Source organism: Leopardus geoffroyi, chromosome D3 (assembly GCF_018350155.1).
Source record: "Leopardus geoffroyi isolate Oge1 chromosome D3, O.geoffroyi_Oge1_pat1.0, whole genome shotgun sequence".
NCBI classification, from domain to species: domain Eukaryota; kingdom Metazoa; phylum Chordata; class Mammalia; order Carnivora; family Felidae; genus Leopardus; species Leopardus geoffroyi.
This window is the reverse complement of record NC_059339.1, coordinates 27,720,654-27,738,068: the sequence shown is the minus strand read 5'-3', so window position 1 is coordinate 27,738,068 and position 17,415 is coordinate 27,720,654. Positions and strand designations below refer to the sequence as shown.

Sequence of the window (17,415 nt, the reverse complement as noted above, 5' to 3'; positions counted from 1 at the left end):
CACGTGGAAATTAGTTAAAAATAAAATCTTTAGGGGTGCCTGTGGCTCAGTGGATCCTCTGACTCTTGGTTTTGGCTCAGGTCATGGTCCCAGGGTGGTGGGATCAAGCCCTGTGCTTTGGGCTCTGTGTGAGTGTGGAGCCTGCTTTTATCCCTCTCTCTCTCTCTCTCTCTCTCACTCTCTCTCTCTCCCCCTCCCTCCCTCCTTTCCTCCCTCCCTCTGTCCCTCTCTCTGGTTTGCACACACACTGTCTCAAAAAAAAATATCTTTATATATATATATATATATATATATATATATATATATATAAACACTAAACTGTAAGTAATCTGAAAAGCTATGATTAAGGGAAGTGTTTATGGAACCCTCATACTCTGGAATCTGTTAGCTATTAAAAAGTGAATTGTGTGATATGAACTAGAAAGATGTCTGTGATAGCTTCTTAGGGACAAAGAACAGATGTCCTGTAAGTTCTAAAGTGACTTGCCATTTATATGGTATATTATTTTGTAGTTTTAAAAAAGTAAGATTGTTGTGTAACATGTGAACAGATACCTGTTGATGTCAGATGTACATGTCAAACTGCTAATGTTACTTCAGAAAACGGATGGGAGTGAGGGGGAAGGAGAATGAGAAACTTTAAAAAAATGTAGCTGGAATTATTCCTATTAGAAATGTTCCTTTTGTAATAAAACACTAAAATATACATGTGCATGACAAAAAAAAATCCCAACCCCTAGAGAGAACCTCTGTAAATATTTTGGTGTGTTTTCTTCAATATTTTGCATGTACCTATATATATTTGTGCGCTTTTTATTCTTAATATCATTTGCACGTTTCCAGATCATAAAACGTCTTTGTAAACACCATTTATAGTGGCTCCCTTACATTTTCTCTTGTGGGATATTTGACCAATCCCCTGTTGTCAGACATTTACTTTGTGTATGATTTTTTTCATTATTATAAATGACACTTGAAAAAAATTGATTGTACATTAATTTTCAAATGCAAATAGAACAAGTGACTACTGAGTGCCTATTAAGTCTCAGGTGTGTTCTTGGCATTGGGGTTCCAAGCTTATGATCTGGTTAGAAAGATCATCAAGCATATGGTCTGCAAATGTGGTTAATTTCTTTAAAACAGAGTCCCAGAAGATGGATTACTACTGCTCCAAGGGGGTATTGATCATTTGAAAAGATTTTTATACTTGGCTCATACTGCCAAATTCACATTCAGAAATTTTGAAGCAATTTATGTACTTCCAACAATATATGAGAATGATTACTCACCAGACCCCTGCCTGTTTGAAGATTATAATTTGAAACTGATTCCTGAAAATAAAACCAAACCCTCAGTATGTTGTAGTTTATTATTATTTTTTTAATGTTTATTTATTTTTGAGACAGAGAGAGACAGAACATGAATGGAGGAGGGTCAGAGAGAGGAGGAGACAGAATCTGAAGCAGGCTCCAGGATCCAAGCTGTTAGCACAGAGCCCGATGGGGGCTCGAACTCATGGTTCTGGTCCGTGAGTTCATGACTGAGCCAAAGTTGGACGCTTAACTGACTGAGCCACCCAGGTGCCCCAGTATATTGTAGTGTTAACTTGCATGTCTTTGGTTAGTAGAGTATTGACATTTTTTCAGTAGTTTCTTCGATCACAGAATATGCCTTTTTCTTCCTTACTGATGTTTGATATTTCTCTTTTCATTTGTTATGTTCTTACCATTTCCAGGATCTGTTTCTAGGCTTTTTGTCCCCTTTCTTTCTTGGTTTGTACCACACTGAATTGCCTGTGGTAGCTTTATAATTTAAGTATTATTAAAGCAAGTCCACCTTCATTTGTGGGAAATGAGAGCTGGTTTTGGTTATTTATTCTTTCAGGTGAATTTAGAATTTTGTCAAGTCCTGTTATGATTACATTAATTTTACACATTACATTAAATATACATTTACATTTAATATACTTTAAATTTATGCATTAATCTGGAAAGAATGGTCGCATAACCAGCCTTCAAGAGGGGGTCTTGGCTAGTGCTAGGGCACAACTTCTCTGCATGGCAAGTCTGGGTTCCTCTCTCAGACGTTGACAGTGGTGTGTTCTTTTGTTTGGTGTTCAAAGTAGAGAGAGGTCCATTAAGTAACTCCCTAGAGAAGCGGCCACGCTCGGGGCCAGCTCCAGTCCCTCAGCAGGCCATCGGGCCACGAGCTTGGGTCCAGGCGGGCCAGCTTAGGCGCGTCGCTTGACCCCAGGGACCAGTGAGGGTTTGTGGTCACCGGAAGGGGCTGGCTGAACACCGAATGCTCGAGACCTCCGCGTCCTCTGAGCAGGTAGGGCCAGCCCGGGGAGCTGCGAGAGTGGGGACCCGAGGGGTCGCGGGGGTCAGGGGTGGGGGGGGGGAGTCCCTTTCCCTACAGGACACAAATAACTTGGGCCTCCTTGGGAGCCCAGATCACGCCACCTGCAGTCCCCGGGGGCTGCGCCTTTGACGGCGAGGTCCCTGCGGGGGGCACGGAGCCAGGGTGCGAAAGTGTCCTGGAGGTGGGGCGCAGGTTGCTAGGGGTTGGGGGGGCTTCAAAGGGGTCAGGGTCAGGCTCAAAGGGGGTCAACTCTGCGTGTGTGGGCTGGGCGTGGGCATGTGGGGGTCCAGAGTCCCCATCCCAGGGGGTTGGGCGGTCCGGTTGTTTCGGGGTGAGGTCGCGGTCCTACCCCTGCACCTGGGGTCTGGGTCAGGCGGGGCGCCCACCGTCTGGGTCCCGGGTGCCTCCTGCGCGCCCCTCCCCCCACGGCGCCGTCCAGCAGGCCCACCGCCCCGCCCTGCCCAGTGTTCGGACCTCTCGCCGGCTCCGCCCCGCCCCCTCTTGCCCCGCCCACAACGAGACCCCGCCCCAAACCGCCCCCGGCCCCGCCCCGCCGCTCGCCCATTCAGATGTGGGTCAGGGGTGAGCGGGCGGCGCCGACGTCACAAGCTTCCAAGATGGCGCCGGGCGGGCGGCTGTGAGCGGCGCTCGGGGCGCGCTGGGCGGGGAGCCGAGCCGGGCCGGCGGCGGGCGGACGGGGCGGGCGCAGGCGGCGCAAGCCGGGCGCCGAGGACAAGGGGCCGCGGGCAGGGCCGGCCGGCCGGCGGGCGGAGCGCCGCCGCCGACGCACACGAGGTGAGAGGCGGTCAGGGGCAACGGGGGGCGCGGGCGGGCGCGCCCCCGGGGAGAGGGGCGTGGGCGGGCGCGCGCCCGCCGGGTCTGGGCCGGGGCGCACGCGGGACCGCTGGCTGGACCCAGCCCGCCGGGGCTTTGTGGTCCCGGTGCCCGGCAGGGCGCGAGCGGCGGGGGACCCCGGGCACAAAGCCCCGGGGCCGCGCCAGGCCGGGCGCGGGTCTGCGGAGCGGGGGTCGGCGGGCGAGCGGGCGCCGGCTCTTTGTGCCTTTTCATTAGCAATCTAATCCGAACAGCGTCGGGAGAGCTGCGCTGCCTGACAGGCGGGCGGGCTTCCATTATGCAAACGGCCCAGCGCCTGCGGCCGCCCCTCATAAGGGGATTTTGCTATTTCCAGAACTGCGGCGCTCCTCTGCCTGCGGTCCCCTTTTCTTGCCCCCTCCCTGCGGGAAGACCGGCCTGGGCAGGGGCAGGGTTGGCCTTGGAGGAGCCGCTCCCAGAGGACCAGGCCCTGCGGCTGGTGGGCTCGCTGCCCTGCCCCCAGACCTCTCCTGTAGGCAGCCACTTGGCAGGAAGAGAGATGGGCTTGGGGGAGGGGGTCGGCTGGCAGGGGGAGGGGACCGGCTGGCAGAGGAAGGGGGCTGAAGGGCCCCAGCTTGTCACTCTGTTTATCTACTAAGATGGTTCATATTCACGTAGACCTAGTTGGTTGGGGGTGGGGGTAGGGGGGGAGGCAGGGATGCCTCTCCCTGGGGGGCAGTGACTTCTGGAGAGCAGGGAACGAGGTCAGATAATGCGCCCAGCGGCCCCACCCAGAACAGCGTGGGACTGCCTGGAGAAGGGAGCCCAGTGCTGATCCAGATGGGTTGGAACGTTTTTGAAGTTATTTATCCATGCCTTCTATCCCCTCCACCCCCAGTGTCTTTTTCTAGTAGGAGTTGCCAAGCACATCTGGAAAGCTAGGTTCTCGCGCCCCCCACCCACCGCCCCAACAGCAAGGAGGGGTGTAACCCGGGGAGGCCACCCCTCTGACATATGTGGTGGGGGGGAGGGGCAGAGCTTTGCCTATAGGAATCCTGTGGCGGTGGATTGTTGACTGATGTGGGGATTGCTGTGCCTCTTGTCCTGGGGGGGTGGGTGGGGGGGAAGGAGAGCTGGCAGGTAGTGGAGGTGCCTCCAGAGCTTCTAGGCTGAACTTGGGCCTGTTCTCGAGGGACTTTGGCTGGAGGGATGGAGCTAGGTCACTCAAACCCAGGACCTTTCTGGAGCTGTAGCATTTATTGCTTCCTGGCTCCTGGCTTTACTTCTTCCCCTCCATTCCCATCTGCCAACCCTGGACTCCTTGGCCCTTTCTGCAGACATTTTCAGTAGCACAGGCCATGTGGCTGGTCTGTAGCCCTGGCTCAAGGAGAGACTGTACACATAGAACAGGGTTGCTGGAGTGGTCTGAAAAAAAGCAGATGGGCCGGCCTCAGGCTGGCCTCTAGAGACAAAGCTGTGTGGTGAGATTGCTGGTTTAGCGGGCTCTTCGCACCAAGGGGGGGGGGGCGGGATGGGAAGCTGATACTTGGGGGTTGAACTGAGTCTTTTGGCCCAGGAGTAGGTCACCCTGCATTCCAGGGAACCTTTGGTCCTGTACAGTTGGGGTTATGAAAATCTCTGGGTCCCATGGGCAGGCAGTAGACTCAGAAGGCTGGGAGGGGCTCCCCACCTGACTGCCTGCTTCAAGGGTCGGAACTCCCAGGTTGGTCTGCCTTCCTTTGGCTTCTGGCTTTCTGCGGACCAGTTTTGGGGAGTTGCTGAGTGCCTCTTAACCAGCTTCTCTGGCCGTTTGACTCAGAGTGCTGGTGTGTGCCCAGAATTTTCCCTGCAGTGTTTTCCTGCCAGTTGTTAGGACTTGTAGATTAGTCACTCAGCTTTTACAAGCAATTCCTGAAAAGAAAAATCTCCCTCTGGTTGCTGGCTCTGCTTAGAGGAAGAAGCAGCCCGAGGGAGCCAGGTCTGTAATTAAAGCAAAACTGAAATGATTGCTTCAATTGCTGGAAGGAGAAGAAGAGGCGCAGGTGGGGCAGAGGCGATACGTCCTGTCCTGCTGCGCAGTACCTGCTCTGGGGACAGGTAGGCACGATCCTGTCTTCATTCCCTGGTCTTGGCCGGCAGCCCAGCCTTCTCCACAAGCTGCAGTCCTGGATTAATCCTCACGTAGTGTTTTCTTTCCATAGATCAGATTTCTCATTTTGTTAATAAGCACAGCCTCCGATCCACTTGAAGTCAGCTGTCGTGGACTTGGAGCAACAGGGTTTTGCATTATTGAGCTGACAGGCCTGCTGCCTTCCCGGTGTCCTTATTGTCTGTCAGGGTCAGATCTGGGGGTGGGGGCAGTGCCTTTTAATCAGCAGCTAGCCCCCCAGAGAAGGGCTGGCTGGGCAGTTCTGGAGAGTCGGAGGAGTGAGGAAGGAATAAAGTTCAGTTTACCCAGGGGACCTGTGGTGTTGCCCTTTTGCTGGCCTGTTGGCCTCAAGCTGTCAGCCCCACCCGAAAGGTTGCTCGCTTTGCCCACTGGGGCTGAGAGCCACTGCCCGCAGGACCTGATCACTAAGAGGGTGGGGGCTCTTGTATCTGCCACCTGGGAGCAGCTTTCACCATTGAGAAGAAACAACAAATCAGGTTCTTGTCCTCCTGGCTCTTGGAGCCTGGCTGAGGAGGGACTCAGAGCGCAGTGAGAGGGAACTGGGCTTAGTTAGAAAGTCGAGCGTGATGCAGGCTCTGCCGTTTACTCTCCGTGTGACCTTGGACAGTGATTGACTCTCTGAGCTTTGGTGTCCCTGTGTCTAAAATGGGAGCAGAACTTGAGTTTACATATACATATCGCTGCCCTCCAGAGCTCACTCAGCCTGGGGAAGACTGACAAACAAATGATTGTTAAGATGGGGCGATAAGGTCTGGCACTGTGCTGTGTGGAGTGTAGAGGGCACCACGGGGATGGTGGCTGTAGCTTCCAGGCACGGAGGAAGGGCCCAGCTCTGGGGTGGAGGAGATCCATGAATGCCATGCTGAGTTGAAGTTGGTCGTAGAAGAGTTTTAATGGGGAGTTCACAGGAAGACCGTGGCAGTGTGGAGTGTGGCAGGGGAGACTGGAGAGCAACGAGGCAAGAACGTGAACCTGCAGATGCTGTGTGTTAGAGAAGCTAGCACCGGAGCACCCACTGCGGGCAAGGCACCTGGGAGGCTCTTTCACAAGCTTTTTATATATTTGACAAGATTTTCTGAAAACGACACAAGGGTGCAGCACCCAACTCCTGTGGCTAGACTGGATCATGCTGGTCTCTGCCCTCTGGCACTCACAGCCTTGCCAACAAGTGGTCAACCTCGGGACGGGAGATAGGGGCACACTTAAGTTTTCTCCAAATCCTTCCAGGTCAGCACACCACCACTTAGTCTCCTCTTACACGGACTGGTAAATGAGACTCAACTGGGAGGTTACATAATTTGCTGGGGCTGCAAGCAAGCAACTGGTCAGGCTAGGGCTGGAGGGTAAATGCCTTTAACTCCAGGGCTTTGTGGCCCATGTAGTGTGGAGTCTGGAGAGGTCTGAGCTCCAAGCAGGGAGAGGCCAGCAGACAGCCCCCTCCCCAAGAGGATCCTGGCTCCGGTTTAGGGGCTTCCAAACAAGCCAGGCCAGTTTGACTCTGCCTGGCACGGCCAGCCTGTGCTTCCTGCTGGGAGGGGCCTTGCCCTGAGGGATAGGGACCTGGGCTGGGGGAGGTCTCAGAGCTGCAGTCAGGAGTGGCAAAGCCAGAGAAGCCGTGGGGGTTGGGGTTGTGTGTGGGCCCCTAGTGAGCTTGATAAGGAAGGGAAAGCCGGGAGGTGACTCCAGGCCCACCACAGTCTAGGAGGGAAGGGCCTGGGCTGGGGTGCCTCTGCTGAGGGAGGGTGTGGCTGGACTGAGTGCAGTGAGTGACTCTAAGAGCCTGCCTGGGGCATTTGGGAAGGGGTTCAGAGCCCCTCCTTCAGACTGCTCGGTTTTCATGTTTTTCATGGTAGTGTCCCATGTGGGTGCAGAGGAGGGCGAGTGTGGCCTTAAAGTTAGAGCAGGTCCTTCTGTGGGTGAGAGGGAACAGGGCAGCCATCTGTTGCTGCCTCTGAGATACATAGTGCATAGTAGGTGTCTGTTTCCTGTTTGAGGGTAAGCCACCCCTGTGAGCACATGGGGTATGAATGAGGGGGGAGAGTGCGGTATGGAAAGGCAGGTGGCCCAGTCTTCCAGTGCTGTACTTCCAGCTCTCTCCATCCATTCCATGGCAATTCTAAGGGCCACTAAGGAAAGGTGGTGTTTGGGCTTGGCTGGGGGGGCGCTTCCAGGTGGGGAGTTGGCCTCTTGTGGAGATGGAAGGGCTGTTGGCTCTGGCACGGGTGTGGCCGCTGTGCAGACTTGTCCCATGCGTTCCAGGCTGCTGCGGCCTCAGGCTTCTTTCCCAGCAACACCTGTGGGTGGGTGGGTTCTCTCAGGTGAGTGTGGGGAGGGGCCACTCCAGTGCTTTGAGAACAGTAACTCCCCCACCCCCACGGAGTAGAGGTGCTGCTCCCATCACACACTGGAGTCTGAGCTCCCTTGGCCTCTTCATCAGCCTGGTTATAGGTCCTTCAAGGAGAAAAACTGCCCCATGGCCTTTGCAGTTCCCTCACCTGTGCTGCTTTGGAAGTTTATCAGATCTTGGTGAATTCTCGTACCTGAAATGAATGAGAAGCGACAGTAGGGTTGATGGCTAGGAAAGTGGGACCCGGAGCCTCAGTGGCCTGACCCTCTATGGACATCGTGGAACTTTCCTTGTGATGAGTGTGTGCTGCTACCCTTGCTTCCTGGAAGAGGCCTGCCTGCTGGTGCCCTGGTTCTCAGCTCTGGACCTCAGGATCATCTGGGAGCTGGTAGAGGCCAGCCCAGCCTAGACTATTTCTAACGTCCATGTTTCCTAAGACTTGGAAATGAATTCAGTGTGCAGCCAAGATCGAGAACCACTGCTTTAAAGAATCTTTGTTGGTAATAGAATCAAGCAAGTGGTGAGTCCAAATCGACCAGTGCATTATGACCTGGGGTGGTCATGAACTGCTTTACTCTAATGGCCCAGTGGGATTGAATTTATTTGCAAAACTAGTTAGGTTGATTCTGTTAGTTACTAGGGTCTTGGAGATGCACCAGACACAGAAGGGGCTCACTCTTTTTTTTTTTCTTTTTTTTTTTTTAATTTTTGAGAGAGACAGAGCATGAGCAGGGGAGGGGCAGAGAGAGAGAGAGACACACACACAGAATTTGAAGCAGGGCCCAGGCTCTGAGCTGTCAGTACAGAGCTGGACATGGGGTTCGAGCTCACAAACTGTGAGACCTGAGTGGAAGTCAGACGCTTAACCAACTGAGCCACCCAGTTACCCCTGGGGCTCGCTCTTTTCATGGTTTTTCTTACTTGGTGGCAGTGGGAGGGACCACAGGCTGGTGTGCACTAAGGGGACAGCTCCTCAGAGGTCCCTGGGGAGCTGCTTGTTGCCCTTGACTCCAGAACTCTTGGTCCTGCTTGGCTTTCAGAGTTTACCTGTTCTGGTTTTGTGGTGGCGTTCTTGGGCCCTGGTTGGCCTCTGTGTGCCCTGGCAGGGCCTGACATAGTGACATTTGGGAATCCTTGTGGCTCCCTCATGAGTCCACTGTGGCCATAGCTGGGGATCCCTGGAACCTGAGCCCCTGTTTTTCTCTCTGACCTCAAGGTCCCTGGGGGAGAGAGATTGATTCCTGAGGTTGCTTTTCTGGGTTGTTATCTGGGTAAGGTGTATAAGGGGCCAGGAAACAGTGTGGGGGGTGGCTGTGAGAGGCAGAGCTGGCCTGGCCTGGCCCGGCCCAGCTCCCTTTGCTGGAATAGAACAATGAACTGTCCTGGCGCTTAGTGCATATCTGCGGGCAGATGGAACATAAGACAACCCTGCCTGCTCTGGGCAGCTTACAGAATGAGGTGAGCAAGTGTCTTGAGTCTGGTGTGGTTCTGGTTGTTGTCTTGGGTAGGAAGTGCTGTTTTTTAGGGAAGGAAGACCAGCCTGGGCTGTGGCTGTGAAGGAGAGGGGATCAAGAAGTCGTGGCTGGTAGTTGAGGAAGAAGCAGGTGGTGTTGGGAACACAGGCAACATGTCCTCCCTCTCTGTTCTTTTCCACCTGTACCCATCATGGTAGGTGGACTCTGGTTGTGTCTTGAGAGTGAGTGGTCCTGGGGTCTGGGTTCCTGCCTCAGCTCTTTTTGCCTCTTCCTCCTACCATGCCGCAAGACTTCCCTGCCCTTCTCTCTAGTAGAAGGTGGCTGATGGTTTCTGTCTGACAGGTGCTACTTTAGCTTTGCCTGAAAACTGGGAGAATTCCTGACAGAATGCTAGGAAAGTGTGGCAGAAGATGGTTGGGCGCTCACTTTTAGGCTCTTACCCCATGCTAGCCCTTGTGGGAGGTGTTCGGAATTTAATCCTTGGAACATAACCCGTGCAGTGCCAATCATTTTATCAATCTTCACTGTATAAGTGACTTAGAGAGGTTAGGCAATTATTTTCAATTCACATAGCTAGGAGGTGGGTAGAGAATTTCTAAGGGTAAGGTAAACACAATCACACGTGTGGCAGCCTTGAACACGTATATTTGTGGGCTTCCTCTGAGCAGTGCCTGGGCCTGGAGACAGTCAAGGTTTTCGTTTGGAGTGGGGTGGCAGGATGACTGTCTTGGGCAAAGCTTGGAGGTGACTGGTAGTCCCTTGATAACTGCGGAGGGACCACTACAAGCTTGGTGAGCGGGTCCGTTCCCCACCTCCCTCCAGGAGCTGGGGGACAGAGGGGACTCTCTGGGTCATCCTTATTCTACCAGTCTCAACTCCTTCCCTTCTGGCACATGGGACTCTTCTGTCCCATGGAAACTTTGGCCTTTGCTAACCACTTCTAGAAGAGCCTTGAGAGGGAGGCTTTGGGGGTTCCTGGGAACTCAGAGCTGGGCTCCTTTCCTTCTCTTGGTATTCTCACTGTGTCAGTGATTGAGAGGTGCTTGGGCCAGCGGTGCTGTGTTGTGTGACATTGGGCAGGGTGACCTCTCTCTCAGCAATGTGAGGCTCTTTCTTGGTAGATGGGTGATCTTGGTGATGAGGGGAGAGGCCAAGCCATAGCCTCTTCAGGTTCCCTGGGCCACCTCCAGCAGGTGCCTTTCTCACCTGCCACGAGGCTCCAGGTGCAGGTGGGTTGAACGCTGGGCTTGGGTTGTCCTTTGGCTGTGGTAGATGAACCTGAGCGCCAGAGGGGTGCAGGCAAAGGGGAGAGGACTGTTTCCAAAGTCCCACATTCCATGCATGTGTTGACGCTGATAAGGGCAGCAGGGCTGGCTTAGCTGCTTTGGGCAGGAGGGGACTTTGACTTCATGCCCCCAGCAGGCAGCGGAGCTTGCACATCCTGCTTCCTGTAGCACCCCTCCCCCTCCTCCCTCTCTGACCACCTGTGACCACTGCCTCTGGAGGGCCCACGGCATGCAAAGGCCCAGCTTGCTCCTAAAGCATTGCCAGCTCTGAGTAAGCAGGCCTCTGGAGATCTGTTTGGAGTTTCTGTCAGCCCTGCCTTTTAGAGTATTTGGTGAACAAGTGTGGTTTTGAGAAGAGTGCCTCTCTGTGACTCATTTTCCTTGCCTGTAAAATGGGTTGTTAGAAATATTTGAGCTAATGCATGTCAACTGTTCTCAGAGTGGTTTGCAGACCCCTTGGATTTCCCAAGACCCTTTTCATAAGTCTTAGAAGTTACTGGCCTTTGTCTTGTGCAAAGCTGTGGTGGGTGTACGTGTTGCCCAGAGTTGTGTTCTCCACTGTTGGTGCTCCAGACTGAGACATTCAGTCTTACGAGTGACTGGGGGAGGCAGTACAGATGACTGAGTAGTAAATCTAGACCCTGGGGTACACACACGTCTTTTTAGCATTCCGTGTGATAAAATGGGGAGTATGTGTGACTACTGTGGAGTACAACTGTTCTCTCCAGAAACATACTTTGCATTTGCTTGGGCTGAGCCCTGAACTAGCTGCTTTCTCCTCATGGAATATTGTTTTTACTTGAAAGAAGAACCGACAGACAAGGTGTGGTTACTCAGACTTGGAGAATTTGTGCAGATATTTTCTCAAATGAACAAAGTGAGCTTTGCCACTTTGAGGAAAACAACTGATGATATTTGTTGCCAGAGCTAGAACCCTTAAGGGAAAATGAGAGTTTTGGAAAACTATTCGTACGGTGAGCCTGACTTAGACTTCACTGATAAGATCAGCGGTGATATTAACACATGGATTTTTTTGGTGTTGTATAATGAAATGTGACATTTGGAAGATCTGATTCACTCAGTGAACCAAATGACCAGTGCTTGATGTTGCAAAATCCTGCGTGAATATGAGTGCAGTGTAAACCAATGGATTTTTGTGTAACCGAATTTGAGATAGTCACAGATATGATTTCAGAGTCTCCATTGCAGCTTTTAAGAAACCTCTGCTTGTCTGGTTTTAGTGTGATGTCAGTGAAGAATAGCCACAGTTAGCTGAAAGGATTATTAAAATACTCCTCTCTTCTATCTGTGTGAAGTCACATTTCTTGATAGACTTTCATCAAAACCAATTATCCTAATGGACTAAGTGTAGAAACAGATATGAGAATCTAGCTACTTCTAAGCCAGATGTTAAAGAGATTTAAAACGTAAAACAAATGCCAAATATAAAACAGTACTACTTTTTTCACTAATTAATTTTTTTAAATCTTGGAATCTTTTTTTTTTCATAAAACATTTTTAATGTATTTATGTTAACGTCGTGGCATTTATGTTAACGTGTTTTTTATTGATATTCTGAGTCAAGTATTTGTTTTAATTACCAGTTTTTTTTTAATACAGTAAATGTAGAACAGTAGCACCAACTACAGTAACATGTAAACCACATGAAAGTTCTTTGGTTCTTTGGGAGTCCTAATTTTGAAGAATGTAAACAATAGTTTTGGAACTGCTGACATGGGAGGGCGCTGAGCAGCCTTCTCTCCTTTCTTGTTGCCCCCTTCTCACCGCCTCCTTGTCTTCTCTCACGTATTGTTTCACTCTTTTAGCACTAAACCTTTCTGACCAGCATTTGCTCATCTAATACACCTTTATGAGGGTCTGCTTCATGCACAGTGTAGCTGTGGCTGCTGGGCTAGTGGGACACAGGGTCCCTCACCTTTGGGAGCCTGCTTGGGGTGGGTAAGGGGTCTGGGGGGAGGGCATGAGCACAGGGCGGGTGCACAGAGGGAAGCAGCTGGGCGGCTAGTGCTGACATAGGTCCCAGGAGAAATGCAGGGCTGGCTTCGCAGAGGGGCACTCAGGCATGTCTGTGGACCAACCAAGGTGAGAGGTGGGCCAGGTCCTCTCTGGGAAGCACCCTACAGGCCGGGCTGGAGTGTGGACTTTATCCAGGCATCGGGAATGCATTGAAAGCTTTAAGCAGGGGAGTGACTGGATGAGATCGGTGTTTGAGAAAGATAACTCAGGGTTGATTGGACTCCAAATTGGAGGGGGCAGAGGCTGCAGAGGGGAGATGTATGCTAGACTTTGATATTTTCGATTAGAGTGGCGTTAATTGCCCTCTTCCCCTCCATTCCTTGGGAGGGTTCCTGGGATTTCCATCCTGTTGGGTAAGACACACTTGGCCTCCCAGGTATGGAGGCCCTGCTTTCTGTTGCTTTCTATTTAGGACTGAGTGGTACTTTCTGGGCATCTCCAGTGGGATGGAGCTCTCTGAAGCCCTTGTTGGCACATTGTTGCCATATTTGCCCAGCCATGTGGCTCTGCAGTGTGGGGTCCTGGGTCAAGTGATGTGAGCAGTGCTCAGCGAGTATCACACAGCTGTAGTCTCTGGCTCCTCCTTGAATCTAGAAGGTCTTGTCCAGGGGTGTCTGGGTGGCTCCGTTGATTGAGGGTCCGACTCTTGATCTCAGCTCAGGTCTTGATCCTCAGGGTTTTGAGTTCCAGAAAGAAAGAGGAAGAAAGAGGGGGTGGGGGAGGGAGGGAGGGAGGAAGGAAGGAAGGAAGGAAAAGAAAGAAAAGAATTCTAGAAGGTTTTGTCCTGCTCCCCTTTCTTTTGGGACTTCTGCACAGAGCATGCCAGCTTCCTCAATTGACTTGAAGATTATGCTCCAGGTTATTTACAAAAGTGTTAATGGGAGGGTGTAAATTACACATGCACACATATAGGTATAACTAGTGAGCAACACACACCCTTGCTTCCCCCACCCATGTAAGAAATAGCCCCTGGACACCCACCTGTGTTGCTCCCCAGCTTATCCCTGCCTCCCCCCAGAAATCACCACTCTTTTAGATTGTGGGTTAACTGTTCCCTAGCTTTTCTTTGTAGCTTCCTTGGGCTTGTCTGGATCCTTGAACAGCGGTTCACTGGGTTTGCTCTTTGTGTACTCAGAGCCAGGCACTAATCTCTATTTTGAGATTCACTGAAGTGTTGTGTGTAGCTGTGGTTTCTGTGTTCCTGTCCCTACTTGGAGTGTTCCAAGGTGGCACTGTCCTACATTTCATCCTACCCCCTGCCAGTGGGGGTTCCGGGTGTTTTTAGGGCAGAGTTTTTGTTACCTCCTAAGTAGCCCTGTTTTCACCTCACCCCCTGGCTCTACTTCTCCAGGAAGATAAATACCTCTTTCTTTCTTTCTTTCTTTCTTTCTTTCTTTCTTTCTTTCTTTCTTTCTTTCTTTCTTTCTTTCTTTCCTTCCTTCCTTCCTTCCTTCCTTCCTTCCTTCCTTCCTTCCTTCCTTCCTTCCTTTTTTTCGCCTGTAAACCCAGTTTCTTAATGCTAAACAATCCTTCCAGCACCACTGAGACTCCATTTTAAAAGTAGAATGACACTGTGTGTGTTTTTTTTCAAGTCTGAGTTGATCTCTCTGTCCGATTCCCTTCTGAGCTGTTGGCCTCTCCTGTGTCAGACCCTTCAAGATGACTGCTGGATGGGTGAGACCTCTTCTGTAAAGTACCACACCTGGAGGCTTTAAAAAGCCTTGGGCACAGGACCAAAGAGTGTGAGATTCTCTATAGAAGTTCACCAATTTTACCGTTAAAAAGGCCTTTTTTAAAAACTTTAGCAGGTGCCTATGGTATCTCTACTTTATTTTTTTATTTTTATTTTTTTGGATTAAAACAACCTAATCTTTGATCTTTGGCTGTAGCTCCTTGAGTCATTTGTTTCCTTCTGCTTAGTGGCTCCCTTTGACCCCCTATACTGGAGGGCTACAACTACTTTCTTCCTGGCTTCCTCCCTTTGATGCATCCAGCTAGTTGCTCAGGGACCCGCTTGGGCCTTGGTGGAAGGTATACTGTTTGTACCTCACCTGCAGCTCTGAATTTCCTCTCCTGGGCTTGCCTGAGTGGAGTTCTTCCTATCTGTTGAAATATCAGCTAGATGCTAGGATTAAAAAACGTCATCACATTGTTGTTACTTTGAATGGCAACAATGATTTTATGGTGGTTTCTAGATTTCCTGTAGCTTCCTGGCTGGTCTGTAGAGTTCTCTCTTCCAAGACGGATATGCTGCCCTGGGTGTGGCCACTCTGTCCTGTCAGTTCTCTCTTTCTTGTCTTGTGATTGTTGTTATTAGTGGTTCAGGGAGGTTATTTCCTGGCTTGGATCTACTTGCTAATCAGGACCAAGACTGGGCCTTGCTTCCCATCCTGAAAGTTTCTGTGCACTGTATTGTATTCAAGTATATCGTACGTAGGAAATACGTGTGGTTGTGAATGACTGCTCCGAGGGTTCTTCACAGATGGACATACTTATGTAACCAGCATCCAGAATGAGAAACACAGCCCCAGAAGCCCCTCGTGAGTCCTTTGAGTCACCCCTTCCCCCTCCCCACTCTCACCTCATCCCTGGATCCGTGTTGCCTGCTTTCCAATTTACGTGAATGGAATCACACCACATAGTCTCTTTTGAGTCTGGCTTCTTCGGTCAACAGAATGCTCAAGAGACTCATGTATGTGCACGTAAATCAAACCGTGTGACATCACCAACATTTTTAACCTATAAAAAGCACACCTGTATGTGTAAATGTTCAGTCCTGTGCATGGCTGGGTAACCGTCCTTCTACCTTCGGCTACCCCCTGTCGTGTAGGTGTTGGGCTCCTGTGAACAGGGCTGCTGTGCACACGCTTGCCCGGGTTTTGGTGAGCATGTGGGTAGGTTTCTGTTCGTGTATATCTTGGAGTGCACTTCTGGACCATAGGGCTTGCATGTTTTCATCCTTGGTCTTATTTCTAAAATAATACCTTTCTCTTTTTCTCAGGAAGTATTCTTTAGTCTTTGCCCGGCCAATTAAAGTCCCATCATTACTGTCTGGTATCAGGTTTTGTTTTTTCTAATTCTCCTTTAGGGTGCGATTTCTTTGTCATCCTGGCCTGCCGTGTCATGGGGTGGGGCAGCGCTGCCTCGATGCCAGCTTGCCTCAAGAGTTCTGACCAACCCACAATGACCGTGGGGGTGAAGGGTTGTCAACCACCCTTTCTAGGGAAGGGCTCCTCTACATTGAGAGGTGGTTCCTCCTCCTTTTTGATCATGAAATATTTTCTTGTCTGACATGTGAAGTAGAAGATGGTAGGAGTTTGGGTTTGCTTTGTTTGGCTTTAATTCTTTCAAAGTCCTTGGTGGGCATAAGAATTGTTATTCTTACAACTACCAGGTTTGGTTTTGAAATTGTGGAGTGAGCAATGGGCTCAGCAGCTCCTGCTCCTGTGACTCAGCTGTGTCTGTTGCTCTGGGGCTCAGTTACCTCATCTGAAGGGTGTCCCTGGGCCAGGTGAGACGACCGTGATAGTCTTTTACAGTAGGGCTGCCCAGGCTTTCTGGGTGCTCTTTAGCTCCTCACATGTGGAATTTCCACCTATTTACCACAGTGCTGTCCTGCTCCTCTCCTCCCTTGAGGTCTCTGCCTACCACGCAGGCCCGGCAGCCTCTACCCTTGGCCGTGTCTTGCCTCCATAGATGCCTGGTGACTAGGCTCTACCTCGCTGTCTTGTGTTCCAAGCCTACCATTTTTATTAATCACTCTCTGGGCTTATTTACCTGGGAAATCATGTCTTCCCTTTGGGAGCTATCTTCTTCCTCTCGACCCCCAACGGCTGAGCGTTTAGTAGTTAGCGTTTACAGAGCATTGGGCTTTCCTGGCGGTAGAAAACTTATAACCCACCTCAGTGCTTCCCAGACTTGAAATGTGCATGTGAGTCCCGTGAGGTTCAAATGCAAGTTATGCAGTGAGGTCTGAGCAGCAGCATTTCTTGTGAGACCCTGGGTGGTGCTGCTGCTGGTAAATGGGGCTGGGGCCACAGAAACCAGTGCACTGGGGCCTCTCTGCCTCTTGACTGAAGTAGCTCTTGGATTTTCACTTGTTCCTTGCCTGATGGAGATGGCAGATGTCCTCTTCCTGCTCTGCTGTCCTGTTGGCCAGCCCACCCCATGGGCGCTCCATGCCTCCAGGCTCCTGCTCTGTTGCTGCCAGTGAGCCTTTCACCAACAGTTAGGCCCCTCCTGAAGGGAATGCAGTGGGGGAGAGAGCCTGGAGGTGAGTGTAGCTTTTGTATGAATAATCATGATCTTAAACTGCTCTTCCCCTTCTTCGATCAGTGCTCACCTGCCTCTCCTCGGTGGCACTTAAGGTCGTGGCCTGGCTTGGCACACTGCTAGACCTGGCCCTCCAGTGGGACCCTGTCCTTTGCCTTTCCTGGTGCCAGCTAGCCAATTGTGTCAGAGCCAGCAGAGGAAATTCAGTTGCAGGCCCCCAAGACCATCCTGGCCTTGCTTCTGGTTGGCTTTAAAGCCAGGAGCAATGGGAGGGTTGTAGGCCTGGAGGAAGGAGGGAGAAGACCCAAGGCTGTCTTGGAGAAGCAAGGTTTGCAGGCTGTGGGGCCTGTGCAGTGTGGAGCTTCCTGCCAGGCCTCTCCTCACACTAGCACTTTCTAGCCTTTTCCTCACCGTGTTGTTAGCCAGGAGCTGGCCCACCTCTTAGATGAGAGTGCACGGAGACGAAGGTGGTCAGGGCCCAGGCAGGACTTGGCCCATCACAGGCAGCACGGGGTCTTCAGTAGGGCCTAAGGGAATTTCAGGACAGACTCAAAGTCCAGCTGAGGTGGATGCCACTTGCCTTGCTGTTCAGGGTGAGCTGGTGGGTGGGTAACAGGGCTGGCCTGAGGGGCAGAGAAGGATGCCAGCACTGGG

General features: G+C 51.4%; 1 protein-coding gene across 1 annotated transcript in view; it reads left to right on the top strand.

The window, feature by feature from the left end:
- Nucleotides 1–3,046: 3,046 nt before the first annotated feature.
- The window catches only part of HIC2 (HIC ZBTB transcriptional repressor 2), a 28,720-nt gene continuing 14,351 nt past the window's right edge, over nucleotides 3,047–17,415 (top strand). The window contains exon 1 of the mRNA XM_045457616.1: nucleotides 3,047–3,156. The gene's annotated coding sequence lies outside the window, so the exon portion shown is untranslated. The remainder of the gene's footprint in view (nucleotides 3,157–17,415) is intronic.